Genomic DNA, 23,800 nt, shown 5'->3' on the forward strand with positions numbered 1-23,800 from the left:
TACACCAGCAGTTCATCTTTGGAAGCTCCTCCAACAATTGTAATCTTTTTTTTTTTTTTTTGTCAACTTTACAGGTATAAAGTGGAACCTCAGAGTTACTTTAATTTCCATTTCTTGGGCAGCTAGATAGATAGAGTGTCATGTTTGTAGTCAGCAAGATTCATTTTCCTGAGTTGAAATCCAGTCTCAGACACTTACTAGCTGAGTCACCTGGGAAAGTTATTTATCCTCTTTGCCTCAGTTTCCTCATGTGTAAAATGAGCTGCAGAAGGAAATGGAAAACTACTCCAGTATTTCTGTCCCCCCAAACCCCAAATGGTTCACAAAGAATCAGACATGACTGAAAAATGACTGGACAACAACAAAATGTTACTGTTAGACATTGTACAAGTTGACAGTAAAAAAAAAAAAAATATATATATATATATATATATATATTTATACACATATAAACAGAGTAGATTCTGCTCTTAAGGAGCTCCCATTTCATCAGATAATAGCCATGGGATTTATGTAGGGTAAATATTATCCCCATTTTGCAGAGAAGAAAAGTGGGGCTCAGAAATATTGACATCTGTCCTTCTTCTCTTACAGTATTATAAATCTTTAAATGAATTGTAGATTATCAGTGGTGAAATGAGCAGATTTCCGGTTCAATTTTATCTCTGTGCAGGGGAGTCTCAGTTCTCTGTATCTAACACTTCTTCTCCTACATCCTGACCTTATTTTAAAAAAAGATAAAAGAACTATATGACAATATTGCTCCCCAGCTTGTTTTCTTACCTATAAAATGGTTATAATTCTATTTGTACTACATACTTCAAGTTTGTTGTGACAAGGAAACTGTTTAGTAATTTTTAAAATGTCATGCAAATAAGTGTTAAATTTCTTGTTTTGGAGGCAGGTATGATATATTGGAAAGATCACTAAATCCAGATTCAGCAGACCTGATTTTCAGAACCATAACAAGGTTGGAGCTTTGTTCTAAGGTGCCGACATTTGGAGGGAATTGATAGCACTTGAACCACTTCAGCAGCTAGAAACAACTGAGCTTAGCACCAAGTTAGAAAAAAATAAGTTAAAACAAGGAAGCTTCCTACCCTTGTTTGCCACACCCAGCTAAGTTCTAATTCCCCTAAGTCAGAAGATATGGAATTTAGAACCAAGGAGCAATGAAGCCTAGAGTAAGGAAGATTAGGAATTAATGACCTGTCCTGATATAGTGAGATGGATGAATTGTACAGCCCTCTTTTTTGGAAGAGGGGCTGACTAACTTGCCCTGACTCCTTTTTATGCTTTGGGATAGAGAGAATTTTAACTAAATGGTTGATTTAGGCTAGAACAGAGCTTCTTAAACTTTTCTCACATGATCCTTTTTTGCCCCAAAAATTTTTATGCAACCCTAAGTATATAGGTCTATAAAATAGGTATCCAAATCAAACATTTACTGAAAATAAATCATAACTTTACAACTCTCATATTCAGTTATAATCCTCCTTAAACCTTAAAGTTTAAGAAGCTGGAGTCTGGAATGATGGAAGAAACTCATTGAGAAGATGAAGTTCACTACAAAGTGGGGGCTTGCTTGATTGTAGTCTTTTCCTTTTGGAGGGGGCAATTCAGATAGGAGGAATAGATCAACTCCCGGGAAAGATGGCATCCCTCTGGGAGGCAAGAGGTGATATATAGACTATTTATGGATTAGAGTGTGAGTCTTCACTTTTTTTTGCCAGATTAAATGAAGTTTGTGCAATATTAAATATCTTATTAGCCTGAGTGTTTGCAAGGGGAATTCAAAATCTCTTTTCCTTTTTTATTGAGACCTAGATAGGAGTCAGATTCTGATGTTCTCAGGGGATGTCCTGGGGAGGAGAAAAAACACTCACATTCTGATTTTCTCTGAGGAAATCCTGGGTGTCAGCATGAGCTAACAAGATTGTCGTAAGAAGCTTCTCAAGAGTAAAACTTGCTGGTGTGTGCACAGAGCATCAATTCTAAGCCATGAATTACATATGTATAATGAAGATTGAACCCCTGGGGAGCCTGCTTGTTTCTGGCTGCCTAGAGCCCTTTTTTCCATTAGTACTCTCAGTGCCAGGGCCAGTGATGTACATGGATCCAGGCCCAGACCCAGGCTTAGTCATACATACATGCAGATACATACATGGTACTAGCCAATATTCCAATGGGTTTTCAGATGTCCTTTGAGTGGTTATCATTGAAGGCTGCTTTCTATATCATAGCATTTTAGGAAAGATATTAATAATCGCTGGGATTTATATGGTGCCTTAAAGTTTGCCGAGTACATCTGTTTTATATAGCTGACATTTCTACAATATTGACAGTTGTGTCCCAGGCACTGTGCTAAGCACGTTACAATTGTTATCTCATTTGATCCTTATAACCAACCTAGGAGGTACATCTTCTAGAGAGAAGGGCCTTGTTTAAGATCACAGGACTAGTAAGTATTTGAAGGAAGATTCAAACCGAGGGCTTCTTGAATTACAAACTTGGACATTTGGGGGATGCCCTACTTGTGATTTGACTCTGTGGTGGTGATTCATTCAATGAAGTCTTTGGGATATTGTGTGGGTTCTAACAAAACAAAACAAAACTAATTCCCATCGACCATCATGTTGTAGGTAATTGGTAGCACAGTGATTAGAGTGCTGGGCACAGAGTCAGGAAGATCCAAGTGGCCTCTGACATCTACTAGTTGGATGACCTTGGTAAGTCACTTAACATGAGTGTCTCAGTTATTTCATCTGTAAAATGGGGATAATAATATAGCACTCACCTCCCAGGATTGTTATGAGGTCAAATGAAATAATAATTGTAAAGCACTTAGCACAGTACCTGGCACATAATAGGTGCTATGTTAATGTGCATGTGCACAGAAACCTTGAGTCTTTTTTTAGGGGATTCTAGACCTGGAAGAGAGCTCAGCACAAAATGCTAGAGGAGTCCCCTCCTTTTATTTGGGTGAGAAAAGTGGGTTAAATGCTTCTCCTCTACAGGACCATGCTCTCTCTAATTTTCTTTTGTCAGTAAGACCTGGAGGAAAAAAGTCACAAGAGGCTGGGAGCCTATCACTTGGGTTCCCTCCCCCACCTCTCGCGGTCATTGTGGCCTCCTCTCTGGGTCAGTAATCAGGGCTGTGCTGTTTCAATCTCTGCTTCCTGCCCTTTTCCTCGGCTTCCTCACTGACTGGATTGCAATTTCCTGAGCTCCCTGCTGTGTGTGTGTGTGTGTGTGTGTGTGTGTGTGTGTGTGAAAGAGAGAGAGAGAGAGAGAGACAGAGAGAGACAGAGAGACACACACATAGCGAGAAACAGACAGAAAGACAGAGGGACAGTAAGAGACACAGAGAAACAGAAGGAGGAAAAGAGAGAGACAAGAAAAGGAACTGAGAAACAGACAAAGGTATCACAGAAAGTTAGAACTAGGAAGGAACTTTAAAATCATCTATTTCAGCCCTTTCATTTGACACATGAGGAAGTAATAATAATAAAAGCTAACATAACATAAGGCTTACTATGTGCCCAGAACTACATGTGAAGTACTTTACAATTAAGAATTCATTTGATCCTTCTAACAATCTTGGGAGGTAAATGCGATTATTCTCATTTTTAACAGGGCAAGAAGCTGACTTGCTTAGGATCACAAAGCTAGTGTGTGAAGTTGTATTTGAATTCAGATCTTCCTGACTATAGGCTCGTTACTTTATCCCATATTTCCCTTTCTCCTCATTCCAGCAGCTTCCCCTACCTGAGGAATAAGTTTGGTCTAGTAGAAAAGAAGCTGAATTTAAAAGTTAGAACACTTGGATTCGAATCCTGACTCACTTAGTGGAGTCACTTTGGGCAAATTTCTCATTTGTCTCAGTTTCCTCCTCTGTAAAATGGAACTACATGGTGTCAAAGGTTCCATCTACCTCTGAATTATCTGATTAGTCAATAAGCATTTATTTAGAACTTAACAGGTGTCAGTTCCTGAGCTAAGTGCATAAAGATAGAGAAAAATATGAACAATTCCCTCCCTTTTAAAAAAAGCATCTTACTTTCTAATGGGGGAGACAATATAAACATCTCTCCGGTAAGAACATTCATAATATATAAAGGATGAATACATGATATTTTTGGGAAAATAAGTGCTTACAGTGGGGGATGGGTGGAAGGGAGAGCTCAGAAGAATCTTCATTAGCCATTGAGTTAAATTTTAAAGGAAATCAGTGATTCTAAGAGGTGGAGATGAGAAAAGAGTAGAGATAATTTCATTACTTTAAAAAAAGTTCTACTTGCTAGAATTGCCTGAAAATTGCACTCATTGGCCTGATGATTAATAGATGGTCCATGGCTAACCCACTAGGCTGATATGGTTCAAAAGGATGACTTGTGATTAGCATCACGGCAGAACATTAAGCCTTGGAGAACATTAGAACAGAGAGTGGTAGTGTTGGAAGGGGTTTAGGGGATATAATATTAGAACCCTAGAGCTCATTTTATAGAATAAGAAAATGGGGGTCAGAGAAAGATTCTCCAACGTCACAAAGAGGGATCATAGAATCAGAGACTGAAATGGGGAGAATAACAGCAGTCATCTCCCAGGGTCCTTGGGAGGATCGAATGATGTATTATATCTGTAAAAGGACCTTAGCACAGTGTCTGGCCCTGTAGAAATGTGTACTCCCTTCCTGGTCTAACATTTTATAACCAAAGATTCCTTACAGCTCAGAAATTTAATGTTCTAAGATTCCTTTTAGCTCTCATATTTCATGTTCTAAATTATCCCCCCATAACTTTATGTGTCCTAACATTGCTTATAACTCTAAGGGTCTATTTCCATGTCTTTGAGCAGTATTGCCAGGGCTTGCAAAAGGCAGGAAGGTATACTGGCAGTAGAAGATATAATAGCAAGTTCCTTCTCAGTGACTCCTTGTGACCTTGGTCAACTCTATAATCTTACGGGGTCTCAGTTTCCTCATCTGTAAAATGCAGGAATTAAATTAGATTTCAGAAATTTCTTTTAGCCAGCTTTAGCTTTATGGATTGTATTGGGGCAGCTAGGTGGCACAATAGGGGGTTAGGCTTGGAGGATGGAAGCCCTGAGTTCAAATCTAGCCTTAGACACTTATTTGCTGTGTGACTGAACAAGTCACTTCATCTCTTTGCCTCAGCTACCTCATCTGTGAAATGAGCTGTAGAAGGAAGTGGCAAACCAGCTCCAGTATCTTTGTCAACAAAGCCCCAAATCGGGTCAGGAAGAGTCAAATTAGACTGAAAGGACTGAATATTTAACACAGAACAATGGGTTTAAAACTGGCAAAAGGGCAAGTGGGACTATATTATTTCACATGATGATACAACTCTCCCTCTCTTTCCCTGTAAATGTGTTCCAGGCCATCATTGGGTGTTTCAATTAGTGGCCATAAGCTTCCAGCATTTAAATTGGCAATACTGCCAGACCATTCTTGCCAAGAGTTTTTTTTCCCCCTTAAAAACTGTATTTCTAAAAAGAAATTGAATTCATGTAATAATCTTAACAATGATTTCTTCAGGCCCCAGGGATTTCCTTGCAGACTTCCTTCAGAAGCATAAAATACCCTTGCAGATGCTGTCTCACTTGGCATTTGCAACCTTCTGGGAAAGCAGGAATTCCATCATATGTCTTCCTCTTCCTCCAATCGGTTTTACTCATGTTTCACTGAAAAGTGCACGTGTGAAGTAATCACCAAAGGATGTCAGAGATGGAAGGCCCTTAAAAATGATCAGCCCAATCCTTTTATTTTACAAAGGAATAAACCAATCCTGAGAGGGGGAGGTGGCCCATCGCATCCCTGGGACTTCTAGGGCACCAGGTCTCCCGATCCCTGTGGAGTGTGTGTTGGGCCAGCTTTCACTCCATTCCTGAGGGTTTGTCCTGAAAGGACATCTTGTTTAGCTATGGCTGGCAGGAGAGGAACCTTGCTGGGGACTTCCTGTCCCTCGAGAGGCTCACATTCCTTAAGGACACGGCTGAGGGTCCCAGAGAGAACAATGGGGCTGGAATCCTTAGGCAGGAAGGTAGCTCCCTGATAGTTAGTTCCTGCCTCATAATTGGACAAACAGACTTTCCTTCAGCCTGGGCTCCAGGGGCTGTGTTTGGCTCCTTGTCCTCCTGCCTACTGTGTCTCCTATTTTATGGGAGTCAAAGATGATTTCCAAGAATCCTTTCAAAGACAAATCCTGTGTCCTAATGATAACGGGCATTCTATAGCGTATATGATTGCCTTGGACCCTTATCTTTTCTTCTATAGACCCATGGGATAGTTTGATTGCTCTTAATACTAGAATAATAGTAATAATAGTAGTGGTTGTGATAGTAGTATTACTAGTAATAGTAGCAGCAGCAGCAGCAGCAGTGGTGATAGTAATAGTAATGGTAGTAGTAGCAGCAGTAGCGGTATTATTATTATTATTTGTAGTAGTAGTGGTGGTATTACTACTAGTAGTAGCAGCAACAGCAGTATTAGTAGTAATAGTAATGGTATTTATAGTAGTACTGGTAGTAGTGGGAGTGGGAGTAGTGATAGTAGTAGCAGCAGTAATAATAATAGCAGTAGTAGTGGTAGTAGTAATATTAGTAGTAATAGCAGTATTAGTAGTAATAGTGATAGTAGCTGTGATAGTAGTATTACTAGTAATAGTAGCAGCAACAGCAGCAGTAGTAATAGTAGTAGTAACGGTAGTAGTAGCAGTAGCATTATTATTATTATTATTTGTAGTAGTAGTAGTGGTACTATTAGTAGTAGTAGCAATAGCAATGTTAGTAGTAATAGTAATGGTAGTTATAGTAGTAATAGTAGGAGTGGGGGTAGTGGTAGTGGTAATACTGGTAGGAGTAGTAGCAGCAGCAATAGTAATAGCAGTAGTAATAGTAGTAGTAATGATAGTGGTAATAGTAATAATAGCAGCAGAAGCAGTAGGAGTAGTAATAGTAGCAGCTGCTACAGTAGTAATATCCTATATATACAGTAGTAATAGTAGTAGTTGCAGCAGCAGTATTATTATTTGTAGTAGTAGTGGTGGTAGTGGTAGTAGTATTAGTATTAGTAGTAATAGTAGTAGAGGTAATGGTGGTGGTGCTATTAATATTAGGTTTAGGACTACTAATAGCAACAGTAGCAGCAGCAGTAGTAATAATAGTAGTAATAGTGGTGGTGGTAATAGTAGTTGCAGAAGTAGTAATAGCAGCAGCAACATCAGTATTAGTAGTAATAGTAGTAGTAGTGATAGTGGTGGTGGTAGTAGTAGTAGCAGCTGCAGTAGTAGCAGCAATAGTAGAAGTTGAGGTAATAGTAGTAGTAGTAGAAGTAATGGTGGTGGTGGTATTAGTATTGGGTTTAGCAGCAGCAGTAGTAATAATAGTAGTGATAGTGGTGGTAGTTGTAGTAGTAGTAGTAGTAGTAGGGGTAATGGTGGTGGTGGTAGTGGTAGTAAAGCATCACCAACAATAGCAGCAGCAGTAATAATAATAATTACATAAAAATTGTCATCATCAGCAGTAATCATTTATTAAGCACTTACTATGTGTCAACTACTATGCTAATGAGAATACAAAGATAGATATTAATATGTCCTTTCCTTGACCAACCCCCCCCCACTTCTCTTGTAAGTTCTCTTACCTCATCAAAGTGTGGGGGTGATCCTGGGTTCTCAGAGGTTGTGGCGAGGGAACACAAATGCTGTCTGTCTTATTGAGTTGGAAAACACTTTCATTAGTATTACCTGGTGTTGGTCCTAATCTGGTTGCCCTTTATTATTATAATTAATGTTATTTTCTCATGGTTATAATTAATACACATTTATGAAGTACTTACTCTATGCAATGCACTGTGCTAAGCATTGGGAATACACAAAGAGGCAAAAGACAGTGCTTACTTTGACGCATCTTGCAGTCTAACAGAGGAGAGGATGTATAAACAAATCTATACAAGAACAGACCAAATATGGAGGGACTCGGCATTAGAACTTTGTCCTAGAACTTTGCTATAGAATTTTTTTTTCACTCAAGGCTACTCATGAAATCATTGACTAATGTATGGCTGGAAGTATTTACTGCTGTGAAATCATGGGTTCAAATTCAGGACCTCCTTATCTGTGTGTGATTTGGGAGAAATCCCTCTTATATGTTATCAAATCTTATCTCAAAGTTCCCTTTGGGAGATAAGTTGAAACGTAATATTCCCAAGAGAGCCTCCCTCCAGCCCAGAACCTTTGGGTTGAACGAACACTCTACCCATTTTCCAAGTCAGAAAATTGAGGCTTACAGGTGAAATGGCCAGGGAACAGAGAGCTGGACCTACAAAGCCTATTTTCTGATTCTAGGTCCTTACATCACTATCCCTTCTTGGCTGCCATGCCTCATTCTCTCGCTCCCAAGGTTCTTTCTTTTCAGGATAGATGAGAAAGGGATTGCTGCCTCTGCTTTGTACATCACTGCTATCCTTAACTAAGCACATGTTCTGTTTGTTTTTTTTCATTGCGGGGAACCGGGGCACAGATGGGGTAAAAATAACAACCCTGGGGAAAGCCAGAATGGAATCAAGCCTTGACCTTGAGTCCACTGAGCTTTCTGGCTCTGCTGGCTTAACTTTGTTCTTGTTTTTAAAGAGTGAGAGTTCTCCCGTGCCTTCCACTCCATTTTTGTCCCTGGTCTCCTTTCACCTAAGTCCACACTTCTACAATTTTTTTTTTTTTTGCAATCTCTAGACCACTGGTCTCCACACTTTTAAAACCACTTGTTTTATAAGTAGAGTAGTTTTGAGCACTGCCTCTAATATGTGCACATTTACTTATAAATTAAATACATGTATTCTGAAAGATGAATTTTCAAAATGAAAACCTGATGAGTTTCTTACACGAAGGTCATTACTTCAGAGTTCACCCCTCTTGGAGGACCTGCCACAAGAAAGAGGTGATAAGGGGAAATAAGGCAGGCTGGGTATGCTGGGAACAGGAGAAAGGAATTTTCTTATTATTTATTCTTTTTCCTTCTCTCCTTGCCTTCCTTCCCCTCCTCCACTTCAGATTTTCAGCTTTTGGTGTGGTCTTTATCCATTAGATTATAAACTCCTTAAGGTCCTGGATTGTCTTTTTGTTTACATTTGTATTCTCAGTGCTTAATACAGTTTCTGGCTCACAGTAAGGTCTTAATAAATGTTTCTTACCTACCTACCTACCCATCTATCCACCTACCTACCCACCTACCTACCTACTATTTACCTGCTTACTAATTCTTCTATTGACTTTTTATGTGACATTGGCCAAATCATTTTATTTTGTTTGTGTTTAAATTTGTTCATCTGTCAAATGGAGAAGATTGGACTATGTAATCTCTTGGTTCTTTCTCAGTAGTAGAAATCCTTTAAGGAGGTGGTTGGTGGGGCACCTATTGTTTTCTCCTACTTTCCCCACAGACTCTTTTCCTTCTGTTTATTATTCTAGTTGCTTTTCCCACCTGCCTATATCCCATAGGAGGGCCTCTAGTAGAATGCATTTCCCCCCCTTTCTTCTCTCTCTATTCCGGCCCTACTCTCTCCTCCTTCCCCTCCCCTCCTCCCAGTGCAGGGAAGAAGGAAGTAAGTGCCTTTCCAGTACAGAAGGAGACTAGAGTACAGAAGAGATATAGAAAGGGTCACTCACAGGATTGGTCCAATCTCCTTGTTTTTCAAATGGGGAAACTGAGACTAAAGCCGGGAAGGGACGTGCTGCAGTTGTGTGGATAATGGAGGGCAAAGCAGTGACTCCAACCTGCTTCTAAGATCTAAACCTTCTCAATGCTCTTTCTTGAGCAGGGCAATGACCTCTGTTTTAACTGCTCTGTTTTTGTTTCTTGTCAAAGGATTTCCTCCCGTGCAACAAATCCCAGGACTTGGGTCTCAATGACAGGAAACACATTGTGGAACCTAAAGATTGGGACGTGTGTGGGGGAGTCCTCCAGGGCTTCATGGCACAGCTGCCTCTCCTTGGGTCTCCTTGTTTTTGTTTTGGGATGGGGAGAAGATCAGGGAATGAAGGCTGCAAAAAGGTCTGAGAAATGGGAGCAGGGGGGAGAAATGAGAGTGCTAATTATCTCCCAATTACTCTTCTCACTATGGCAGGTGTGATGAATATGGAGAAGCTCTCTCAGAGGGACAGTCCAAGTCTGAATTCAATGAAACAGTCAAGGAAGACTTCCTGGAGGAGAGGACACTTTGGCTGGGACTTGATGGATGTATAAGACACATACAGGTCATTATACACGATACACATTATACTGACACATACCTAGAGAAGGAGGGCAGAGCGGATACTTAACAAGGAGCATGGCAAAGGAGAGAGACTGCTAAATTTGGAACCTCAGGACCTGAGTTCGAATGTCACCTATTGCCTACGTGATCTTGGGCAAGATGCTTATATGTTGCTTTCCTCTTCCATAAAATGAGGCGTGAGAGTTGTGTGTCCCTCAAGCCCTTTCTGATAGTTGGGTGCACTTCCATCTGTGTCCAACTGGCCAGTAAAACAACCTGCCCCTGGGCCACAGCCCGTTAAAGAGGCTTCTGGGAGGCTGTTTGTCTTGGGCTTCTGAAAAGCAATGTCACTAAAAGGGCCTGTCATCCTTGTTCCCTTAGGGAATGTATCACCGCTGATGGATGCTCCCTGCCAGGTCTGTGTTTTGTCTCTCTGCCCAAATATGAACATTCTCCGTGGCCTTTCTTCAGCAAACATTATGATTTAGGGCAAGAGAGCTGAATTATACTAGTTTCCCCTTAAATAAAGGAAATCAATCTGTTCAGCCTGCGTTTTTGCTCCCAACATTGATCTGGCATAAATTCAGAGGAGTCACAGATCATAAATACATTTATTGCCAATAAGAGTTAGTGTAAATTATTGGGAGGCTGATGGCAGGTGTCATCAATTTCACTTTAGTCCAATTTCCTCTCCTGCCCCACTCAGGATCCCTTTTGATGGACTTGTCAATTATTATTATTATTAATTATTATTATTATAATTAAACATTTCAATTTCTACTGCATTTTAAGGTTTATAAAGCATTTCCTTAAAACAACCCTATGAAATACAGCATGTATATTATCGTCCCCATTTTTGTTGTTTTTCAGTCTTTTTTCAGTTATGTTCAACTCTTTGTGATTCCATTTTGGGATTTTCTCTGCAGAACTACGGCAGGGGCTTGCCATTTCCTTCTCTAGCTCATTTTACAGATGCGGAAACTGAGGTAAACAGGGTAAAGTGACTCAGACAGGTCACGCAGCTATTAAGAAACTGAGCCTGGATTTGAATTCAGGAAGAAGTAGGTTTGGTGCTCCATTCACTGCATTAGGGAAACTGAAACCCACAGTGGAGACTCCATTCACCAGGATCACCCAGCTAGTTGGCAACCTTGTTGGGATTTGAATCCAGGTCTCCGGACGCCAAGACCAGCTCATTGCTCTAAGCAGCTTCCTGTGGTATCAAGTGGAGGTGATAAGGGACCAAGGCAAATAACTCCCATTTATTTAGCACTTTATATCTAATGATCTCACTGAAGTCACATGACATCTCTGTGGGCCAAGTCAAAGTCGTTTTACTATTACTATTTTATGTCTACGTGTAGGTGGTATTGGGCTAGAGTGCTGAGTTTGGAGCCAAGAATACGGAGTTGGACAAGTCAATTAACCTTTCTCAGCCTCAGTTTCCTTATCTGTAAAATGGATATAATAATAGCACCCATTTCATATAAGTTGTTACAAATCTTAAAGCTTTCTAAAAATATTCACAATACATTAGTATTCTGAGTGTATTTAAAGGACTATTTTTTTTTTTAAATTGGAACATTTTGTTTTTGCATTGGGATCATTTCTGATTGTAGGTCTTCCTTTGCCTAGCACTGGGGCATCTCTCAAGACAAAGAAAGACAATTAAGCCAGGACAAACTATACTGTGACCTCCATGTGCTGATGGGATCTCTGTAGCCAGGCTTCTATGGTCAAGAGAGCATCAGAACCCCTAGGATTTCTTGCTTTTCTTCCTTTTAGGATTCATAGAATACCTGAGTAGGACCTTAAATATCATTAAATAAATCCAGGGCTTCTTATACTTTTTCCACCCACCACCCCTTTTTGCCCAAGAAATTTTTACATGACCCCGGGAAATATAGATGCATAAAATAGGTATGCAAATCAAACATTTGCCTATCATAAATCATAATTTTGTGACCCCAACATTCAGTTATAAGATCCTTTCTGGGGTCACACCCCACAGTTTAGGAAGCTTTGATGTCATCTTCAAATGTCTTCAGAGTTGGAATGGCCCTCGGTGGGCCTTTGGTGCAAGTGATATTTTATATGGTATTCCCTCAATATAGCCGACAAGTGGTCATCCAGCCTTTGTCCCTTCTGTTTGGGATGGATCTGATTATTCCAAAGTTTTTCCTGACATCAAGGCTGAAATTTGCCTCTGTGCAATGTCTAGAATTCATAATTTTATATTTTAGGGCTACATAATTTCTCTTTAAGCTGAGAATTCCCTTAAACTATTTGAAGACATCTATCTAGCACATCCCCCTTTAAATTTCTCTAATTTAGGCTGTCTCCATTTTGATTGTCCTATGGTTTATTTTCTCCTTTTCTTCTTCCATTTTCCAAACTACCCCTGCTCATTAAAAGTAATAAGATTATGGTGGTAGTCTGATATTATACTTTTATCATAAGCATGATGCAGAAAAGTATTTCTTGTCATGATGGGACTAGTCATGGGGGCTCTCTCCTATCTCTGACTTTCACAACCTACAATGAATATTGTGAACAGCTTAGACTAGAAAGTATCATACATCCTCAAATTCCTTGCAACTGTATTATTCTAAACTTAGTATGATACCTGGCATATAGTAAGCACTTAATAAATGCTTATTGACTTGATTTGTTGACTGAGTTCTAAGTTCCTTCCAGTTCTGTCATTTGATGTTCTATGTTTCAAAATTTCTTTAGTGCTAGAATTTTATTCTCTATGTTTTAACATCCCCTTTATTTATAATTATCTATATTCTTAAGTTTCTTTCAACTTTAATGTTCTATGTTCTAAATTTCTTCTATCTTTAACATTCTATGTTCTAAGGCAGTTGTGTCAAACTCATATACTGCCAGCTGTATATTGACTTAGATAACCACAAATTAACATTATCTATGTTGTTTTGTACTTTTTATTTTCTTAATTATGATTTAATTTGAATTTTTCTGAGTTTAACATCTATATTCTAAGATGCCACCTAGATCTGTTTTATGTTCCAAGGACCCTTCCAGTTCTAACTTTCTATGTTCTAATCTAAGGTCTCATCTAGATCTAAGTCTATGTTCTCTATACTTAAGATCCCTTCCAGTTCTGACATTTTACATTCCTATTTCTGATTTGCTAGCTCTGATGTTATTTATTCTAAGGTCCTTTCCAGCTTTAATTTTTTTTTATATGATCCCATCTGAATCTTACCAGCCTATATTTTTGTTCAAAAAGCCCTAAGGCTTTTTCTAGCTTTAACTTCCTGTATTCTAAGGATGATCTTAATCTAACATCCTATGTTCTATTTTCTAAGATGCCTCTTAATTCTTGTAGTCAATAATTCTCTGAGTCCATAGGGGAAAAAACCTCAGTAAGCTAAAAATGTAGCTTCATACTGTAAGAACTGGGAGCAGAAACAATGCACATACAATAAACCAATTTTTTCATTTTGTGTTAGCTAATTACTAACTAATAGGAAATACAAATAAATAAAAATTCTCTGCATCTTCACACCAATGGGTGATGAAGAGAAACCAAATATCCATTTGAAAAGCAATGTATTTTCTACCCAATCTAATTTTTTCCCAGGCCATAAATGTCATAGACAAATGAATATATTTTACAAAGAGATCAACATATTGGGAATGTAGGTGTGTCTGCTGGTGGATGAATTACCAGGCTTGTTGCCAACTGGCTGCTGTGTGGTTTATAGTTGATTGTGTCTGCCCCCACCTTCTGCCCCACAGTATTAACATCTCAGAACAAATAGTCATCTGAGATGCTCATTAGTAAGGAATCATTGTTGTCTCCGTGTTCTGCAGGTAAATCGATGCCGGTGGTGAGTCTGGGAAGGTAATTATTCTTCAAACACCAGGGAACAGTCATAATCAAGTCTGGGCCCTGGTGGATGGTAGAGTTCTATCTCAGAGATTCTCTAACCATCACTTGCCTATTAATGAAGTGGCCATGGAGACCAAGTTCTCTGCCACTCATATGCTTTGTGAACTTTGAATTTTTTTTTGGACCTCAGTTTTCCTATCTGCAAAATGAGGGGAGAACACTTCCAAGGTCATTTCCAACTCTAACATTCAATTTTTTATGGTAGTTTAAAAAATATTCTACGTTCTAAGGTTTGTGCTCTAGCTTTATATTTTCTAGCCTTCAGAATTCTGCACCCAAAAGATTATTCTTTCACAGGGCTGAATTGCTAGTCCTGATCATGGTGTCTAGTTACTTAGCACCCAATAAGATCAAATTAACTTTGACACCTCTTCGGTATCCACTGCTCTTGGGTCTCTTCCTGCTTCTGATCGGAGAGTATGGACATTGGATATTTCCCAGAACCTCCATTAAAGGAGGATACTCAGAGCAGCTGTCTCATCATTTCCTAGATGATGGCTTCAGTCATCTGGATTTCCTCCCCATTCCCACATCTTTGCTTCATCCTACTTCCCACCCTTCTACCTTTCAGCTAGCTTCTTTTTATGGGTTGTCTTCCCTTATTAGATAGTGAGGTCTTTGTTGGCAGCAACTTTTTTTTTGCCTTTCTTTTTTGTATTCTCAACACTTATCATACTGCCTGGTACATAGTAGGTTTTTAATAAATGCTTAATGATTAACTGATAATCCCTGTCTCTGGTTTAGCATCAAATCTATTTCCTTGCTTCCTTGTTGGCTGAGGATGATTTCTATTCTGCTAAAAAGTTTTAGATATTTCCAAAGGAGCTTCTGATCTTCATCATTTTAATCCCTTTCATGATGGCTGCTGCATCCATGGGAACTCTGGATATGCTTTTCTCCTTTCCCAATGGCTGGGAGAGGGGAGGGGAAAGGTACATTATGACACTTACTTCATGTATGGTGAATATAGAACTTACGCGGTGTTGTTGAAATATGGGCTATATCTCCCATTTGTACCATATCTCTAAAATGAGTTCTCTTTCAAAAGGAAAAATGGTATAAAGGTGGATCCTGAAGAATTCATAGATTATAGGTTGCACTAAGGTTAAAGTCTATTATATCATGTGTGATATAGTGGGTGAAAAAGAGACTAGATTTTCACCTTGTGTTCTGCGATATCTCTCATTTCTATTTCCTACTCTCTACTCAAACCATAATCACTTCTGGACAAGGCCCTCATCACCACTCACCTAGACAAATGCTGTAAATTCCTAATTGGTCTCCTGTATCCACTCCCTTCTTTCTATTATCCATCCTCTCCATAATTACCAAATTGATATTTCTAAAACCCTGCTCTGACCATATCCCTAAAATATTGGTCTGACTATCCCTCTCATATTTAGAAGCTTCCCATCATCTTTAGGCTAAAAATGTCAAATTCTCTTTGACATTTAAAAACCTTTATTAATCTTGCCTCAGTCTGTCTTTCCAGGCTAATTAGATATCATTCCCCTTCATCCAATGTGATAATATTTGTAAGGTGCTAAGAACAGTGCTTGTTCCTTCCTCTTCCCTCTCTTTCCTCCCCTTCATGTACTTTGGCCAATCTGAGTAACCTATTTGCTGCTCCTCATACATAACATTTCATCTCTAACATTTAGCACACTGCCTAAAACAGAGTAGGTGCTTGTTTCCTTCCCCTTCCCTCTCTTTCCTCCCCATCATATGCTTTGGGCAATCTGAGTGACCTATTGCTCCTCCACATACACGACATTTCATCTCTAGTGTTTAGTGCAGTGGTTGGCACATAATAGGTGCTTCATAAATGTTTATTCTTGTTGATCTCTTGATGTCAGGCCCCATCTCACCTTTTCCTTCTTGCCTTTGCTTCTTAGAATTCCTTCTCTTCAGTTCAAATCCATGTCCTTCAAGAAGTTTTTCCTGAATCCTCTGGTGATAGGGCCAACCCCCCTCTTTCCAATCACATTATATTTCTTTTGTTCCCAATATGTATTCACTTTTTTTTTTGCTGAGGCAATTGAGGTTAAGTGACTTGCTCAGGATCACAGGATCACACAGTCAGGAAGTGTTAAGCATCTGAGGACAAATTTGAACTCAGGTCCTCTTGATTTTAGGGCTGGGTACTCTATCTACTACACCAACAATTTTCTGCGAATATGTTCTATCTCCTCCTCACTCTGGTAGAATATGAACTTCTTGGGGACAGGAACTGTCTCATTTTTATACTTTTATCCTCATTTCCCTCTTAGTGATTGACATATAATAACAGTAATGATAACTAATATTTACATAGTGTTTTAAGGTTTACAAAGTGCTTTACAAATACCATCATTTGCTCTTGGAAGTTAGATGGTATTATTATCTTCATTTTAACAGTTGAGGAAACTGAGATAGGGATGAAATAATTTGTTTAAAGACTTCCAGTCATTGGAAAGCCACCAGTTCCTATTCTTTGAGACAAAGCAGAATAAACTACATGGTGGCCCTTCACATGTTTGGAGCTCATAATGCTCAGTGACTACCCAAATGAATGTATTTAATTCAAACAGGTTGAATGACAACAATTCTTATTTATGCAGCATTTTACAAAGCCTGTTTGTCACACTAGTTCGGTGAGACAAGCAGTAATTATCCTAATTTTTCAGTTGGTGAAACTGAGGCACAAAGACATTAGATGGATTGTCCAGGGTTTTACACATAGCAAAGAACAGGGCCAGGGTTTAAATTTCAGTCTTGAGTCCACAACTAGTACTTTCTCTCTGATATCATGTTGAATGAACGTAAAGCTCTCTATTAGATGCTGTGGTTTATTAAAATGTGAGTCATAAATAGTCTCTGCAATGATTGAGGTCATTTCCAATGGCCTTGTGATGAAGAAAGACATCTGCACCCAAAGAAAGGACTGTGGGGACTGAATGTGGACCACAATATAGTATTTTTCACTCTTTTTGTTGTTGTTTACTTGTCTTTTGTTTTCTTTCTCATTTTTTCCCTTTTGGACCTGATTTTTCTTTTGCAGCATGTTGTAACATTTTGGATCACTTGCCATCTAGGAGAGGGGAAAGGGGGAAGGGAGGGAAAAATTAGAACATAAGGTTTTGTAAGGGTGAATGTTGAAAATTATCCATGTATATATTTTGAAAATAAAAAGCTTTAATTAAAAATGAGAAAAAAAGAAATAGTCTCTGCCCTTAAGTAGCTTATCTGGCAGTGGGTGAGGGAGAGGATGGGATGGAGGAAAATGGACTTGCCATTCTTGAGAGTGATCTTTTTATGTTTGACTATCTGAAGGGACATATTACTGCTAGTACATTTTTCATCTCAAGAGGTTTTCAAGTAAAAGCTACTTGTGCATATTGGAGGAGGAGTACCTGACCCAAGTGTGACTTGAATTACATAATTTGGAGTCTGTGAAACCAGTTTTAATGGTTAGACAAAGAGAGTTGGAAGAAGTCCTTGAAAATTGAGGTGAATGGGGATAGATCAAAGGCAGCTTCCTGAGGGAGGTTGGTCTTGATCTCCAACTCTAGCTCAGAAAGAACTCAAGAATGATTTTGTATCCTTCCCAAAAAAGAATCTTCTGATAAGTAGAACCAGTGATAGAGCTAAAAAAAAAAGTCTTGTGTCAAGTGTTAGGAGAGAGGAAGGATGTACGTATTATACAGGAAGAGGGCACCCTGGAGGAAATACCGCACTGGAAATAACTATGGTTCTTGCCCTGTGCTTGGGAGATAAGGAAGAGGACTCTAAGATGTCTGGGTTGTCTGCCAAACATCTGCATAGTCTCCATACCCCTCCTCCCCAACTGTGCTTCTTGGCTGGTTAAGATGGAGAGGCAAATTCTCATGCCGACTCCATGATTCTGCCAGCTGGAATACAGCCTTCATCACTGAGGTGTGGTGAGGATCAAATGAGATGCTATATAAACACACACACACACACACATATACACAGAGATGCACATGCTCTAGGAAAAAAGTTCTAGGCTGTTATTACTAACAGTAATAGTAACAATAAAAAATAAAGAGCAATATCTTGCAGTCAGGAGGACCCGAGTTCAAATCTGGCCTCAGATACTTAACATTTCCTAGCTGCCTAGTGAACCTGGGCAAGTCACTTAACCCCAATTGCCTCAGTAAAAAAAAATAGCAATAATAGTTAATAACATTTTAAAATTTACAAAACATCATATTGTTAGTTGTTTTTCAGTCAGATCTGACTATTTGTGATCTCATTTGGGGTTTTCTTGGCAAAGATATTGGAGCAGTTTGCTACTTCCTACTCCATTTCATTTTACAAATGGGGAAACTGAGGCAACAGGGTTAAATGACTTGTCCAGGATCACATAACTAGGAAGTGTCTGAAGCTAGGTTTGAACCCAGGAAGATGAGCCTTCCTAATTTCAAGCCCAGCACTCTGCACTTTGGTGCCACTTAGTGGCCCAAAGTTCAGAAACATACATGTGCGTAGATAGAGATGGACATATGCATATATACACACATGGACATATGTATACACACATACTTGTATGTATGTTGTATACATGCATGCATGTGTATATGTGTATATAATGATTAAAAAATTTTAAAATGCTATTAGCCATTGTTAATCATTATTACTATTAGTAGAAGTAGTATTCCTAGAACATTTAAAAAATACAGTTACTCTTTTGCCTGTATTACAGCCCCTTTATAACAATTTAATTTTTTCCCTATTTCATGCTGAAATTCTCTCTCCTCCTTCTTCTTGCCCCCAAGGGGAATACAAGTTCTTTGAGGGCAGAGATTATTTGATTTTTATGTCTGTATTACCTACCATCACCCAGTCTAATGACTGGCCTATTTGTTAAACTGAACTGAATGGAGAAAAGTCAGCTAGGAAGCATTTATTAAGCACTTACTATTTGCTAGGCATCATGGTAAGGGCTGAGGGTATAAAGAAAGACAAAAACTCTAGTTCCTGCCATCAAGGAACTTACTTTCTAATAATGTGGGACTTCTAGAATTAAAATACCATAGTCTGATGGATTATTACAGCATAAAATGTCAGAGACAGAAGAAAACTTTAAGAGCGGTCTTTAGAAGTAGAGGGTGAAACTCTGAATCAAACAAGAGAACACTTAAGGCTCCCTATTTGATGTATTTGGATGATGGCTCTCCTCACCATTGGTGCTCGCTGAATGTTTGGTAGTGAGATAATCGTAGGCAAGGATTGGAGGGCGAGGGGGAGAGAAGTCAGGCTCACTTGGTGGCAGGATGAGGAGGAGAGAGGCTGGAGACTCCAGACTCCAGAATCCCAGAATCCAGATGATATCTTTGGCAAGCCGAATGGCAGCTTGCCTGCCCCCTCCACTTCTCTTCCTAAAGACCAAGGACTTTGATTTATCCTGACTCTGGCTGACCCTGAGGGCTTCCAGGGAGCTAGCCTGTACTCTACATTTAGAACATAGGACATTAGAACCTTGGATGGCAGAGACAGAGTATCTTAGAAATGGAATGTTAGAACACTGGATGCCAGAGACCTTAAAACACAGAATGTTAGAACACAGGATGCCAGAAGCAGAAAGGACCTTAAAATATGGGATGTTAGAACACAGGATACCAGAGACCTTAGAACTTTAGGATGTTAGAATCTAGAATGTCAGATATCTTAGAACATAGAATGTTAGAACACAGGATGCCAGAGACCTTAGAACACAGAATGCTAGAGCACAGGATTCCAGAGACCTTAGAACCATGGGATGTCAGAACACAGGATGCCAGAAGCAGAAAGGACCTTAGAATATGGGATTTTAGAACGCAGGATGGCAGAAATCTTAGAACTTTAGGATCTTAGAACCTTGAGTGTCAGAGACCTTAGAACATAGAATCTTAGAACACAGGATGCCAGGGACCTTAGAACACAGAATGTTAGAACACAGGATGCCAGAGACTTCAGAAGCTTAGGGTATTAGAATCTGGGATGTCAGAGGCAGAGAGGACCTTAGAGCATGTGATGTTAGAACACAGGATACCGGAGGTAGAGAATATCTTAGAAAATGGAATCGTAGAGTTGGAAGGGACCTTAATATTATCCTAGTCCATTTCTGGAATTTTCCAGAAGAGGACCCCAATCCTCACCTGGGGAGAGAATTATTAGTCTGGGCTACTGTATTCCCTGAGCTGAGCCTTGAGCACTGGATGCCGGAGTTCTCCGTTACCCTTTGTTTCCTCCTCGCCTCCTTCCCAGGGGGTTGGCTCTCTGTGAGAGAGAAGTCCTGAACTGGGAGAGGCCCCAGCTGGATATTAAGGAGGGGGCTCTGCAGCTGGCTGGTTTGCAGTCTCAGAGGAGTTCCTGGCAGGTTGTTCAGTGTCTTCTGCCAATGCACGCAAGGAGACCCTTGAAGCCAAAGAAGCTGACTCCACTTGAACCTCTTGAGCCCATGTTGGGGCCAGGTGGGCACTAAACCAGGCGTTTCCTCCCCTCTCCTGCTTTAAGTGCTTGTTTCTGCAGGGCCTGAGCCTGGCATGAATCCACTGTGTGCTGAGTGTAACGAGTTCATTTCCCCCTTGGGATGGAGAGAGCTTTTGTTCTCCTGCATGGATAAGATATTAATTCTGAATTTTCCTTTTTGCTGAGTTCTCATTAGGATCATTAAAAGGATCCATCCAATTTTTGCCTGGAAGGCAGATTATAACAGCAAAAGGAAGAAACCAGAGGGATTATCAAGTCAAACCCCTTCATTTTACATATCAGGAAACTGAGGTCCACAGAAGGAAAATGACTAGAATTCATTTAGCAATGAAAGGGCCTGTTGTTTGTAGGGTCCTGGGGGAGATATGTTATATGACATCCAGCTCCCGAACGCATGGAATTTCCACTTTTGTAGGAGATACAACATTTACAAAGATAGCTATCTGATTTGGTAAGGCATGGAAAATAACTTGCCAACTTTAAATATATATGGTCAGCCATTCTCTTTGCATCGTGCTGTTGGCAGTGAAGAGTGGGTTGTAGTAGTTTAGTGAGAAAACCCTGTCAAATCAAGTCAAGCATGAGTTTTAGTTATATCATGTGAGTCTAAACCAATCCCTTCTTCTTGTCCCTCTAGGACAGAACTGGGAAATGGAATGGGTTATTTAAGCAAGTAGTAAGTTATCTCTCCAAGTAAAATCTGGATATACATTTTTTTGTGGATGATAATGAGTTTTGTTTTAGATATGTTGAGTGTGAGATGCCTATGGGACATCTAAATCAAGATTTCTGAAAGGCAGGTGGTGATGTGAAATTGGATCTCAGGAGAGAGATTAGGGCTGGATACACTGATATGGATATCATCTGCATAGAAATAACAATCCAGGGCATTAATGAGAACATCAAGTGAAGTTGTATAGAGGAGAGGGAGGGAATTTTTAATATCAGGTCCACAGACCCGCAAGGGTCCGTGTTTAGATGTCAAGGGGTCTGTGAATTTAGATGGACAAAAAATACATCTTCATTTTTACTAATATTGGACTAATCTTGAAATTTAGATTTCTGTCAATTACCAAATAGAAAAGAAAATTATATTCTAAAATGTCAGACTATCAAAGGAATTTGTGACACAGAAAAGTGTTGGAATACATGGGAGCCACCAGGTGATAGTGGCTGCTAGGGATCCAACCCAGAATGGATCTTCCCTTGTGAGAGGATGATACAAGGAGACTGAGAGGTAATTGCTGTTCTCTGACCTCTGATCTCTCTGACTGAGAGGCCGTTATTTTCTTACCTCTCTCCTCTTCCTTCTGCCTCCAATTTATCTCATTCCCAGTCTGCAACACCTGTGTCAGCAAAGGCTGCCCTGCAACTCCTTCAGATGCTATAATCCACAGCTGTGGAGGCTCTCGGAGAATGACCTGTCCTTTAATAGAAAAGGTTAAGAAGTCCTGATATAGAGAGAAAAAAAGAAGAGGGACCAGGATGTGGCCAGACAGGACATCCCTGGTATTAAATATCTATTTTTTCATCTTATCCACCTTGCATTGTCACTTTCTACCTCCTGACCAGACTCCCTTAATCCCCATCTCTGGTATTGCCGATCCTCCTGGAGCCTTCCTCAACAAACCTCCCTCTAGCCGCTGAATCTCTGTTTGGACATATTCTGTAGTCATTAGTACGCTACTCTACCCAACCCTTTATTCCTTAGTTATTAACATACTCTCTTGCTCCCATACCCCACTGTTTTCCCCATCCCAATGATTCCAAATCTCCAGCTGATTAGATATTGACCCCATTCCCTATTCTTAGCTGTTCCCTTCTTTTCTCTCCCTCTCTTCTTCTACCCTCTCAGCTGAAAACCTTGCCTCATACATCCGTGGAAAAAAACAACTGAGTTCATTCCCCACCCCACCCTCCAAATCCCACTTATTCATTCTTTTATATCTTACATCACATGGATGTCTTTTCCCACTAACTCTTCCTTTTTTCCTGTTTCACTTGAAGAATGAGGTATGGAGGGGATATAGGAAGGACTAGCATCTTGGGTGTGAAGATTTGCTGATTCCTTTCAGGACTGTTCATCCATTTTTGGTGTACACCTTATTTACTCAACTCTCACCTGTGGCTCCAAGAAGCTGGAGCAAGTGCAGTGACCACCTTCTGGTAAAACATCTCAACATATGAGCTAAGCCAGGTTGAGGGTAACTCATAGGGTTCTGAAATGTTAATGAATTAGAGGGATGTCCCTCCCGAGCATGTGAAGATTTCCTTTGGCACAATAGGTAGATGAAAATAATTTGTTTCAACATCCCAGAAAGTGGCAGAAGCAAGCATTCTGAAGTTCTTGGAATTTAGTTAGACATTAAGGACATCAAGGTCATCCACTGCATCCTGGACCAACCCCAGTATTCTTTCCTCTTATCCTATCACTGGACTTTGATAGCTTTGGAAGAGAGAGTGAGGTTGACCACATTGTACAACTCTGCTTCACTTAAATATGATTCATATCCAAGTAAAGACATCACCTAGTTATGCTACTGACCTTCTTTGGAAATGAAGGACAAACAATAACAAAAAGAATAACCTTGAGACCTAAAGGACAGAATAAACGAAAATGGCTAATGAGTTAAATCCAAATCAAGGAGTTGGGATTGTAAAGGAGCGCCTAGATTTTCCTGATGAATTCAACTCACCAAGTTCATACAATATAGATGCTAATGTACTGCAATAATAAATGGAAAGGACTGCAGAACAGGAAAGTGTAGTCTCTGAAACATCATGGAGAATGGGAGTGGTGTGATAATTTTCCGGAAGGGCAAATGTGCTCTTTTTCAAAAAAGGGAGAATCTAGAACCTGAAAATTACAAGCTATTTAGCTTGACTTTTTTGATATTTGGAAAAAAATCAAACAAACCTAGAACATGCTATTAAAAGAAGATGAATGAATATGTAGAAAAGAATGTCGTGGTTATAAAGGGCTCCATTAAGAACAGGTCATGACAGAAAATTCATTTTCCTTTCCCCACAAAATCAAGATTATTAGACTTGTAGATTAGGGCAGGGCTTCTTAAACTTTTCCCATTCGTGATCCCTTTTTGGCCAGAGAAATTTTCATGTGACCCTGAATATAT

The sequence above is a fragment of the Sarcophilus harrisii genome, chromosome 2, assembly GCF_902635505.1.
Source record: "Sarcophilus harrisii chromosome 2, mSarHar1.11, whole genome shotgun sequence".
Classification (NCBI taxonomy): Eukaryota; Metazoa; Chordata; class Mammalia; order Dasyuromorphia; family Dasyuridae; genus Sarcophilus; species Sarcophilus harrisii.